This window comes from Nannospalax galili, unplaced genomic scaffold, assembly GCF_000622305.1.
Source record: "Nannospalax galili isolate Female #2095 unplaced genomic scaffold, S.galili_v1.0 scaffold930, whole genome shotgun sequence".
NCBI lineage: Eukaryota > Metazoa > Chordata > Mammalia > Rodentia > Spalacidae > Nannospalax > Nannospalax galili.
In genome coordinates, this window is record NW_008329328.1 from 817,137 (window position 1) to 830,616 (window position 13,480).

Here is a 13,480-nt window from a genome sequence, read left to right on the forward strand (position 1 = left end):
ACTGGTGTCTCAGGAATAAGGCCAAACACCTGGGTAAACTGATCAGCCATTAGGAAAAGGGACTCAAATGGAATTGTCATATGTTTTCAACTTCAGAAAGGAATTCTGGATTGAAGGTTTCTGCATCTTCATGGATTAATCAAATCAACCACATTCAATGCTACCATTCAACCTCCCCTAAATCCAGTAGCTTAGCTGTCATGGTGGTGTTGACATGACAAACCACTTTGCCCCTAAAGTAACAGCTCTGTGCCCTTTGAGACAGTGTGCCCAGGATATACTCTCCACTTTATCAGTGGAAATTGAACCATGTTCCAAATGCAGCCTGCACTTGCAGAAGGAATGTGTACCTTTCAGCGGACTTGGAAGCAGCCTACAGGACAATAATCCACCAGCGAGGTCACAGCCGCATTCCCAGAGCAGCTGACCCTGTCAGTCTTTGGAAATGCTGTTTACTCTGTAACTAATACTGGATACCAGGCACAAGAGACAGAAACTAAATTAAAAAGGAGTTGGGCATATACCTCATCGCCACTGCGACCACTTTTCAAAGAGTAGCTGCTGAGCTTCCCCAAATGAGTTCTTTGTAAGAATGTGTGAGCAATAGTACAGATTTGAAGTCAAGCTTTGAAAAGTTTTGCAATATATCCAACTATCTACTTTAGTGTACTGATGAAATTCTTTATGCCTCCCTAAGGACATGCGCTGTAGAGTAGCAAAAGTAACTGAAAATGTAGTTCCACATATATTGAAGGGATTTTTAACAAAAAAAAATTGAAAGTTCTGAAATGGAATGGCTATTATTCCATAAAAGGAAAGTTAAAATCATACGACAGATGGCCCACGACAAGGCTGAACTAACTTACAATCGAGCAGTGCAAGTGCCTGCTGTCCAACCAGGAGGACAAGTCCAGGGAGAAGGCTGACCTCCTCCACTCTTTGCCCCTTTCCTCCCACAGTGCCAACGAATTTTCTTCCGAGTACTTTAGCAGAATTGAGACCATGTAAGCCCCCAAAACCATTAATTATGCATTCAGCTTTTTGCAGAGAATCTAAGCTTCAGCTCTGGTCCATTTGGTTCCATTTAAATCATGACCCAAAAATCTCAGAATCAGAAAAACAAATCATTACCCATCAATGCAACTGTATTTGGAACATATTTCATCCAAGGCTACCTTCATCAACCCACCTACCACATCTTCTATCTGCATTTTATAATGCAAAATGCAATTTAAAAGGAAACAAATCACAATTACGCACTTGAATTCACGATAACTCTTCCATTGTTCCCACTAATTGAGATTCAGGGTGACAATTTCTAAGTTAACAGTAATAAACAATGTTATTGTGGGGTATCATTGTTAGTCTTTTACAGCCAGTTCAACAATTTGGCAGTCCTGGTTGGGGATAACATCTACATCACAGTGCTTTCAGAGTTGAGCACAAAATCTAATAATGTCAGAAGGTTAGGCAGGAGTGAACAGAATCACATACAGTGGTTCGCTAGTGCAGGCTTAATGTGATGAGGGCTAAATTTAAAGTGTAAATGATGTGCTTTGAAGAATGCCCAAGGTAGGGATGCTGGTATGGATGCTGGCAGAGATGCTGGCAGGGATGTGGGGTAGAGATGTTGGTAGGGATGCAGGTAAGGATGTTGGCATAACTCTTCAAGATGCTGCATTGGAGTTAGGTCATTCTGGTATTTGCCAGTAAAAATGGTCACTGAGCAGCAGCAACTAACCTCACATGGCAGCCTGCTAGAAATTCAGAATATTGGCCACAATCCAGGACTATAGAGTTAGAATCTGCACTTTAACAAGATCCTCAGTGATTTGTATGCACATTAAACTTTAGAAAGTACTTATTAAAGTGCTTCTGGAAATGATAGGGATATAAAGGAAATGTCAGGTAAAAAGAAAAATAATGAAACTGGAATATGTGTCAAACCAGTGAGAAATGATGGGGCAAGTGTAGGCTCATGGGGCACATATGAAAGATTTACTGCTGTCACCATCAATATAATGCAAAAAAGCACTTGACCGTTGACACAGTGACTCTGCTAAATAATGGATACAATGCTATCCATTCTGTGCTCAGCAGCTTCATCGTTTTACAAACGAAAATGCTGAGACTGAGGGTCAGGACTTTTCCAAATTCCCACAGACAGAAAAGGGCAGAACCAAGATTCTAAACTAATGTTCCCTTCTGAGTCAGCATTCTGCCTCCACCCGCTGTAAGCCTGAGTGTGCCATCCAGCCCTACACAGACAGCACAAGAGGCCTGGTTTTGCAGAGGAGCAGCCCCAGCAGTCCAAGTCCCAATCTGCCTTCTTCTCCAACTTCTGCCCCTGGTAGATGCAGGGAGGAGTCTGGCAATATTGCCTGGCTTTCTGAGCATGGGAAGTTTTTTTTCATTAAAAGTATAACTTTTAAGGGGGAAATGAGGAGTATATTAACTGGGGAGGGAGGAGAGGAACTCTACAGGGGAAAGTAGAGGAAAGAAAGATAAATAATGCTTAGATGGTGTGAAAAGCTAAAGGGAAATGCGAAATACACATATAAATACGAATGCATGTGTCTAATTGAAGGCTATGTAACAAAAATCACAGTGCCAGACAAGGGAATACTCCCTTCAAGTTGTTGGTCAGGGAGTCCAAACACTCCCAAAATAACACAGGCTACTGCCACAGCCCTTGTCTCCCACAACTTGAAGGTAAGACCCTATTGCTGAAGACAGGTCATACTTTGGACACAGGACTTGGAGCAATGGAGTGGACCTGGAAGACTCCTCCCTGAAAACTAGCTCTCACAGTATCAGAAGATACTATACAAGTTGGCAAGGGAGAAAACCAGTCAATGATTCTACCCAGCTGTGAAGCCTAATAAACAACGACTGGCACAGCTAACTAATGCTATTGGTACTATATTAGCACACTATTTCCACTCAATGGGAGGAAATCCAGGCATTGTACTGTGAACATAGCCAACTACACATGGCTGGAAAGGTCATAGACTCTAGAGAGGGACCTACTTCTGTGACTGCCCCAGAACAAAGAAATTTCTTAACTATATTCTAAATATGTATCCTTATATTTACAGTCAAGGATAACTGTCATAACTCATCAAAGAAGCTTCTTTTTGCAACAGTTAGAGACAATTACAAAGTTCCACAGCTGGTCAAATGCAGAGAACAAGTGACTGTGAGGTGCCAAGTCCTAAATGACACATCTGCGGTGCAGCCTCTACACCCAGGGCTCAGGGACCATCACAAAGGAGGGGCAGGAAGAGAAGGGAAAGACACCTGCTGCTAGTTAGCGCATTCTAGTCATGATCCGGAAGCCGCACCAATGGAATCTCCACAGTGTGGCAGCCTAACCAGACCTTCCTAATGGCAGAAACAACTGACATGCCAAGGGAAAAGTTTACAGTGTGCTACTTCAAGGTAAAGAGCTGCAAGGAATCAATGGGTGCTGAGGAAGGGAGAATCAGTTTTCTCCAGAGAAGTCTCTGGAAGGCTATCTAATCCCAAGTGGGCAGCCCTAAACACAATTACATATTAAATGGACTCAATGCATTATATATATATATGTGTGTGTGTGTGTGTGTGTGTATACACATATACATATATAATGCATATATGTTTATGTAACAATAATAGAGGACAAGTAATTGGTAGGGAGTGGGGGACATGGAAAGAACGGAAGAACTGGAGGGTAACTGAGGGGGATGAAAATAATACAACACAGTACTCATGTATGAAATTCTAAAAAAATAAATTTAAAAACTAAAAATGAAAACTTTTCATTTTAGTATCAACTAAATTCACATGCAGTATAGAAAATTTGGAAAATGCACAAATATACAAAAAGGAACACTTTAGTCATCTGAAAAGCCACAACCGAAAGTCAAGGTAGGACAGTTAAGGTCAAACCCTATTCTAATTCTTTCCAGACTTTTACATATATCCATAAATTTTAATGTGTGCAAACTGTCCTATCTGCTTTCACTGACCAGCACATCAAGAACAATTTCTCACTGCTACTTTTCTCTCTCAGTATGTCTAATGGGTAGATAATGATAAGTCTAATTTTTGTCTTGATGGGTCAAAAACTAAAAGTCAGAGGTTAAACAATGGCATAGGTGAGAGGAAAAGGCTGACATAACCTCAACTTAAGAATGGTTTTTCCTGTTGTCATTTTAAAATTGAAAATTGTTGTGCTAAATTTTCTTTCTTTTTTTAAACTTTTTAAAAATTTTTTAAATTTTTTTTATTTTATGTGTATGCATGTATTGCCTGCATGTAGGTAAGTGCACCCGTGTCAGGCAATGCCTGCAGAGGTCAGAAGAGGCTGTTGGATCCCCTGGGACTGGAGTTATGGACAGTTGTTAGCTGCCATATGGGTGCTGGGATTTGAACCCAGGTCTTCTGCAATAACAATCAGTGTTCTTAATCACTGAGCCATCTCTCCAGCCCCGCTAAATTTTCTTAAATTAATAAATAACTGTATGTTAGAGGCAAATGACATTAACAATTTTCATGAAAATGAAGAAAATAAGATCACACGAACATTAATTTTATGGTCATTACTGACAATGCTATTTCTTTTTTAAAGTTTCATTTTTATTTATGTGTATGAGTGCTTTGCTTGCATGTATGCAAGTGCACCATGTGCTTGTAATGCTCATGGAGGCCAGAAGAAAGCATCAGATCCCATGGAAATGGAGTTGGGAACAGTTGCTAACTGCTATGTGTATGCTGGAAATCAAACCCAAGCCCTCTTGAATAACAGTCAGTGTTCTTAGACACTGAGCCATCTATCCAGCACTGACCACCCTATTTCTTGTTATAAATGGCATGTCAAATGTGGTCCATTTACACAATGGAATTTTATTAAGTTGTAAAAAGAAATAAAATTATGAAAGCTGCAAGAATGCATAGAAATGGAAAATAATATTAAGCAAAGCACCTTCAGCTCAGAAAAATAAATACTGCATGTTCTCTTTCTGTGATGGCTAATCGTGGGTGTCAACTTGACTGGATCTGGGATTAACTGAAATGAGAGAGATCTTCTTGATTGGATCATCTGAAGCTAAAAGACACACCCTAAATGTGGGTGTTACCTTCTTCTGATGGCAGCTCTTATAAAAGGCCACAGCAAGTCGGGCGTGCTGGCACATGCGTTTAATCCCAGCACTCGGGAGGCAGAGGCAGGCGGATCTCTGCGAGTTCAAGAACAGCCTGGTCTACATAGTGAGTTCCAGGACAGCTGGGGCTACAGGGAGACCCTGTCTCAAAAAGACCAAAAAAAAAAACAACAAAAAAAAGGCCATGGCAGAGGAGAACACCTGGCTTCTTCCTGCTTGCCTTCCCTCCCCTCTCGCTGGTGAGTTCGTCTTGCTCCTGTAGACTGAAGACTAGCTGATCTTTTGGAATTTGTCAGACCTTCAGCGCCAGATTGGGACTTCTGAGACATCCAGCCTCGTGGACTGAATGACTACAGATTCTCAGCCTCTCCAGTGTGGTGCAGCCATTGTTGGACTACTCGGACTCTATCCTGTGAGCTAAGCTGATAAATCTCTCTCTCTCTCTCTCTCTCTCTCTCTCTCTCTCCATATATATATATATATATGTATGTATTTTTTCTACTGATTCTGTCTCTTTAGAGAACCCTGACTAATACACTTTCATACACAATTTCTGACCTCACATTGCTACCAATGTGCCCTTGTGTGGGAGTTGAGTATGGGCAGAAGCCATGAGCCAGAGAGGCTCCTGGGAGGGAAAGAGGTTTTAAGGAGGTAGATTTCATTTACTGTAAAGTTGGGAAAACATTTTTATTTTTTCACATAATAAAAATGTCATTTTTATTTTGAGACAAGATTTGCTCAGCTGCTTAGACTAAGTGAGAACTTGCTTTATAGCTTAGACAGGTCTTGAAGTTGCAATCCTCCTGCCTCAGCATCCTGAATGGTTGGGACAGCTGTCTGACTCTCTTTAACATGTCCCTGTGCCTCACATGATGCTTTTAGACATGACTTGGTCTCAAGATGGCCTGAGAAATGACCCGTATGGGAAGGGCCCTGAGTGTACAGAGTGTGGTGATTGCGGCCACAGTGCCGAGTACCAAGTCCTGCTCCATGTTGCTTGCTCTCCCACATCCCAGGGGTGTGCAGTTCACCACTTCAGGGCTCCCAGACTTGAATCATCTAAATCTTCAAGTCTGGATGGTCCCAGCTCTCATGTTGTTAGTTTGTTGAGACAGAGTTTCACTATGTTGCCCAGGCTAGACCAAACCTATGGCAATTCTTCAGTATCCTTCACATCGGAATCATAGCCCTCTTGCCCCACCCTGGCTCAGCTCTGCTTTTCCTTTCATCTTCTCTAACCAGTGTGCTGGGCTGATCTTCTCTGAAACAACTTCTGACTTCCAGGGAACCAAGGGCAGCCTGTCCCTCACTGCCACATGAAAAATTTCTTTTTGAAAAGAGAAGGGGCTAACCTCAAATTGCTATGTAGTTGAAGACACACTGAACTTCTGATCCTCAAGCTCTACCTCTTCATTTCTGGAATTGCCAGAAGTGAACCAAGGCTTCCTGTAAGCTAGGTAAGTACTTTACCATGTTAGCTATACCCTCAGCACCCCTGCCACAATAGTAATGGACTCAAGTCTCACATTTCTGAGGGGCTGCCACAGCAGACAACTGACAGAGCACCCAGCTCTGCTCTTTTCACTAAAACAGATTTGTAATTGTGGCAAGATATTGGTCAAAGGTCTTTTGACAATGCTATTTTCAGATGCCTCTGCGTCTACTGTGAGAACAGATTTAAATCCCTTGCTGATGTATGCTTCATATAAGGAAACCTGGCCATGTTTGTTGCCTCACAACAGAAATTCTTGCAGAAGGAAGACCTTCTTGTTTTTTAGTGTTAAGCATCTTACAGAGACTTGTTCTCTGTGTGTGACCAGTTCTGGAACACTGTAACAGCCTCCATCTGTTGCAAAAAAGAAGCTTCTTTGATGAGAGGAGAGAGGCACACTTGTCTATAAATATGATGATGCATATTTGAAATAAAGTAAGAAGTTACACTGGTCTAAGGATGTCATAAAAGTAGGTTGTTGACCATTCCAGCCATGTTTAGCTATGTTTACAGTATTTCACATGAATTCCATCCCACTGAGCAGGCCTTAATTTCAATTAGATCCCATGATAAAAGTGCCACTACTAAACTAATAACCATGGTTTGCTAGGTCAGTCGTTACTGTTTATTAGCTGGGTAGGTCATTGACTGGCTTTCTCCCTTGCCAACCTGCATAGTATCTTCTGAAACTATGAAAGCTAGTTTTCAGGGAAGAGTCAGTTCAGTTCTAGCTGGGTAGGAACATCGATTGGTTTTCTCCCTTGGCAACTAATGTAGTAACATCTGATACCACAACAGCTAGACTTCAGGGAAGAGGCTTCCAGGTCAGTCCCAGCTCTTTCTCTCCAAGTCCTGTGTCTGAAGCATGGCCTGTCTTCAGAAATAGGGTCTTCCCTCCAAGTTCTAAGAGGTAATAAAGGGCTATGGCGGTAGCCTGCGTCATTTTGGGAGTCTGTTGGACCACCCTGATCAACAAAAACAGAGATACTTGCACATGTTTGTTGCTTTTCTTTTCACAATAGCTAGAAATGGAAACAACCTAAATGCTCCTCAGCTGCTGAATGCATAATGAAATATGATACATTTCCACTCTGTGTGATGAAGAAAAGTGAAATCACGAAATCTGCAGGTAAATGGATGGAATGAAAGACTGTTAGTATCTAAGTGAAGTAATGTTTTAATTTCTAGTCTATCAAATGAATCAGCAGTCAGTGAATTGCCACTTACAACATTCCCTCATCTTTGGAAATATACATTTTTATACATTTTCACATTTCAAGAAATGTAGGAAGGAAACGATTTCTCTATTTTGAATTGTTTAATTGAAGTTGACTTCCAATGCTCAGTTTTACCACATTAAAGAAAATAAGCATTGGAGGCTGGAGAGATGGCTCCGTGCTTAAGAGCTCTGTCTGTTCATGCAGAAGACCCAGGTTCAAATCCCCGCACCCACATGGCAGCTAACAACCGTCCATAACTCCAGTTCCAGGGGATCTGACACCCTCTTCTGTCCTCTGCAGGCATTGCACGACACAGGTGCACTTACACATGTACACGCACAACACTCATACACATAAAAATAAATCTTTTCAAGAGGGAAGAAGCAATATTCAAGCTGTAGACAACTATTGCTAATTTCTTACTGAAAGGCTTACAGAAATGTCCCCTTCACATACCCTCACTAGCATAGAGCATTGTTGCATTTAATAATTTCAACAGTGAAGATGAGATAAGAACATTTATTGGGTTCTAACCTGATCTAAGTGCAAACACAGTTTCTTCTATATAAACTGCAGAGACTCAGTCACCACATGTGAACATGGAGTCTTCTGTTGTATCCAGGACTAAATCTTCTGCCCCTCCTCGAGAGTACCTCAGTCATCCAGAAAACACTGACTGAGCACCCGTCACTCAGTCCATCACTGTTTAAGATTCAAAAATAAAATGACATAGGTACCTGGTCCTAAGGGAGCTTACCCCTAATGGGGCTGGTGCATGAAGAATGTGAAAGAGAGCAGCCCTGATGGGAGTGTACACATGGAGACACAGAGCTACATCCTGGCAGGTGCCACTCTGCACAGCAATGGAGCCTGTCCAAACCTCCACGTGAGAAAAGCCCAAGGAATGGGTGGACAGTGCTCTGAACACGTCAGCCCCAGTCCAGCCCTACCTAGCACTGCTCCTGCTTAACTAAAGGAACAATTGAAAATCTATGAGATGGTCCTTTAGAATTCAAGTGTATCAAGACCTATACTCAACATGAGGAGCAGAGAACATCTGCTCTTAGTAGATTCTCATTCCCTCCTCTCTCTCTCGTTCTCTCTGTCTCTGTCTCTGTCTCTGTCTCTCTCTCTCTCTCTCTTTATTCACATAAATGTTGCTTCCAATTTGAGAAGTTCAGAGAGGCATAATTTTGAATTGATAAACTCAGGCAATACTATGTAGTTAATGTACTCCCCAAGTTAGGGGCTTATGTCACCACATAAAACCAAGTCTTGGTGATTATCTGAACACCAGCTGTGCATGGTTCAGGAACACAGGAGGAAACAGTAATTATCATTACCCAGAGGAATATAATTAGTCACTTTGTAAGAAGAATAAAAACAAATGTTGCTATTTCCATTTTAATTTCAACAACTGGGGGTGACAAATTCAAAATTGGTCTGCTTAAGAAAATCACTAACTTGTTAACACAGCAGCAGATTACATGTGACCTTCCTGTTCATAAATTAATTGGTGCACAATTCATGGAGTAATTTCTACCTGTATTCTGAGCACATGAAGTAACTACCATACTACCCTACAAAAAGGGTAACTCACCCTCCTTTTCAGAAAAGAGTGAATTTGCACTTTCTGAAGACTTCAAAGAAAACTGGGTGTGCTGGTGCATGCCTCTAGGGAAGCTGAGGCAGGTTTGGGAGAGCCAAGCTAGCCTGGACTACATAGTAAGACAGTCTCAAGAAAGAAGGAGGAATATGAAGGGAGAGAAGAAGGGAGAAAAAAGATTTGGAAGGCGTTTAAAGCTTCAGCTATGATCCATTTGGATTTGACTTTTGAGCAGACCTCAATATAAAAACAGAAACTGCTAGAAGAAAACATGGGCAGTGTTTAGGATATAGGTGTAGGAAAGGACTCTCTAAATTGGACACCAGTTGCTCAGACATTAAGGTCAACAATCAACAAGTGGGACCTCATTAAAGAAACAACCAAGGGGTAAAGAGGAAACCCACTATGTGGGAGAAAATTTTCTCTGTTCCACATCCAATAGAGGATTAGTATCCAAAATACACAAAGAACTCAAAAAGCAAAGAGGAGAGCAAGGTCATAGACCCCAGAGAAAGCCCTATCTCTGTGGTATCTCTAGACAAATGAAATTTCTTACTGTATGTTAAATATGGATCCTTATATTTACAGGCAACTCTACCACATACCACTCATCAAAGAAGCTTCTTTTTGCAACAGATGGAGGCTATTACAGAGCTGCACCACTGTCACACACACACACAGAGAATATATGTCTGAAAGGTACCCAGCCCTAAGTGATATATTTACAATGGAACGTCGACACCTAAAAGTCACGGAACTTAGTGGAACAGGGGTAGAGAGAATACTAATGCGTCCCTCAACTCTCACCAGTGAAGCCTCCTCATCCAATGGAGTGTGAGGCACACAGAAGCCATAGCTAGCCAAGTTTCAGAGAATAAGAGACTGCAGAGTGTGTCCCTGGATAGGACTCCTATATCAAACCTCACCCACCCATGGCTCAGGGACCGTTTCAGAAGAGGGGGCAGAAAGAGTGTAAGAACCAGGGTTGGGGCATGAACATAAGGAAACAGGCTTTCAGGCCTGTGAGAACTTGCTCATGCACTTGAATCAATGGTGACAGCATGCACAAGACCCACTCTGACTCAATTAGACAAAATCCCAGCAGAGAATTGGGGAAATGGGCAGCAGGCCCGAACCCCAGCTGAGGAACTATTAGCAACTGATGACTGCTGAGTGAGGGAGAGTGGATCTTTGTGACTCTAGGTGGCTGACTAGACTCCAGTGGATGAAGTTGCACCGAGGTACATTTAGGTTCAAATACGACATTACGTATGTGACAGAATGCATGAAATCCTCCCCCTGATAGGGGGAAGTCTATGGGGGGACACAGATTGGGGAGGGGATCTGAATTTGATTAACAACTATTATATGAAATGCACAAAAGCTCAATAAAAATATTTTGTAAAAACCCTCAGCTATGTCATTGTCCTTTCCTTTAAATATGACAAATCAACTTTAATTGTCCTCCACACTTGAGGAATCTCAGGGCCATCTGTTCAGAGTAGCAGAAATATTTGCCGGTGTAATAGAAGAGATCAGTCAGTCAAGGACTACTCTGATTTTTGTTTTGTGTGGATATTTTTTGTTTGTTTGTTTTGCTTTGCTTTGATTTTGGGGAGTCTTTTTTTTTTTTTTTTTTTTTTTTTTTTTTTTTTTTTCTTTTTATTTTGGGGGTTTTTTTTTTTTTTTTTTTTTTTCTTTTTATTTTGGGGGTTTTTTTTTTTTTTTTTTTTTTTGGTCTTTTTGAGACAGGGTCTCCCTGTAGCCCCAGCTGGCCTGGAACTCGCTATGTAGACCAGGCTGGCCTGGAACTCACAGGGATTTGCTTCCCTCTGCCTCCCAAGTGCTGGGATTAAAAGTGTACTCCATCAAGCCCAGATGTTTTGCTTTGTTGCTTGTTTGTTTGTTTTTTTGTTTGTTTGTTTTTTGAAATTGGCAGAGCCATTAGGCGTGCGGATTCAATGCCCACCTGAGCCAGGAACCCAGTATGTAAGAGTGCTACAGTTTTGTTTTCCTGTGATATACTGACATCAAGGTAAGGCCATTTAGATACCTCAAAGATAGTAGAAAGCTCCAGAGAGATCAAAGAATTATTGTGCATTTTTGGAGCGTTGGGAAGTCTATAGCTTATAAGATGCAGGCAGCCACAACTATCAAAAACAAAACTACTTGAGAAAATCTAACTTTACGGGCAGTGAGAAATCACAGCCTTACACTAAGATTTAGGACTTAAGCCCATACCCTCTAATCCTGATTTTTGCAAGTTCACCTCTCATTTCCATGAGGCTGTTCTGCAGATCACATATGGCACATTGGACCAAGGCAAAACCTGGAAAGGATTTGACTATTTTTATGGTTTGGAGTTTTTGTTTATATAAAGCTGAAACTTGATTCAATACTATTTAAGGGATGAAATGTTAAAAAATGATCGCTATACATTAGTATTATCTGTGGGAACTACTTTTCCTCTAATTGTTCTAAGTTGTCAGCAAATAAGCATACTACCACAAGCAATGAGCTGAAATGAGCAGGCAAGTGTTATGCCCTGAACTTCTTGTTAGAATCCAGTGAAATAAGTCAGTGTTGTAGTGTGTTTAATTTGTATCACAGCTGTTGCATTACATGCTAATTAGGCACGAATTATGAATGGCCATAATATAGATGCCTGTAATTAGTTGGTACTGCTTTTGCAATCAAGTCATTTTTTATTATTTCCCTCCTCCCATTTTGTCCTTTTTTTTTGTCTTTTTGACACAGGGTCTCCCTGTAGTCCCAGCTGACCTGAACTCACTATGTAGACCAGGCTGGCCTCAAACTCACAAAGATCCACCTGCCTCTGTGTCCCAAGTACTGGGACTAAAAGCGTGCACCACCACGCCGGCCTCATTTTGTCCATTTTTAAATTTTTTACCTAATTCTATGTGTATGACTGTTATGCCTTCATGTGTGTAAATGTACCTGTGTTGTGCAGTGCTGGAGGAATGGAAGAAGAGGGTGTCAGATCCCCTGGAACTGGAGAGTTGTTAGTTAACTGCCATGTGGCTGCTGGGATTCAAACCAGGGTCTTTGGCAAGAACAGCTAGTGCTCTTAACCACTGAGCCATCTCTCCAGCCTCCATTTCTTCCACTTTTCATATCTTAAATAAACTTCAGTTTCAGCCTTTTTAATGTTAGCTACAATGCCATCAGTAACAAGAACACCCACAATCAAAGACAGAGCCCAGGGCTCTGAAGGGTGGGACAGGAAGATCATCATTCCAGGCCATGGACTGCATAGTAAGACCCTGTCCAAATTAATAAAGAAGACAGACCACCCCCATCTTGAGCCAAGATTTTCCTATCCCAGTGTTCAGTGCTTTTTGTTAAATAACTAGACCATGAGACCACACACTTCCCTTGGGAAGGCAGGAGAAAACTAAAGGTGGAAGAGAGAGGAATGAAGGCATTGTTATAGAAGTGTCTCTAAGAACTGGCACTGGTAGATGCCCTAAAACTCTTCTTTACTTCAATATGTATTTTATTGAATTTTTGTGCATTTCATATAACACATCTTAATCATGTTTAGAACCCTCCTGCACCCTCTATGCCCCCCACTAGATTTCATGCATTTGGTCATAAATGTGAAGGTCTATCAAGTCAAGTTTGTGTCCCCAAATGTCTTTCAGTGTGAATTCATCCACTGAAGTCCAGTCAGCCTATTTAGCATCACACCCTTGAAGAAGACCAACCCTCCCTCACCCAGCAGTGATCAATGGTTTCTGCTAATGGTTCCTCCAAGAACATCAGTGTTTCTTAACTGTTTCCCCAGTTCTATGCTGGTTTTTTATCTGGTTTGAGTTTGCATGGGTCTTGTGCATGCTGACGCCATTGCTGTAAATTCATATAAGCAAGTTCCCAGAAGTCTCTTTGTGGTCATCGAGCACCCCTGGCTCTTACAGTCCTTCCTCCCCGTCTTTTACAATGGTCCTTGAACCCCGGCTGGCTAAGCTTTAATATAGGAGTGCTATCCAGAGAC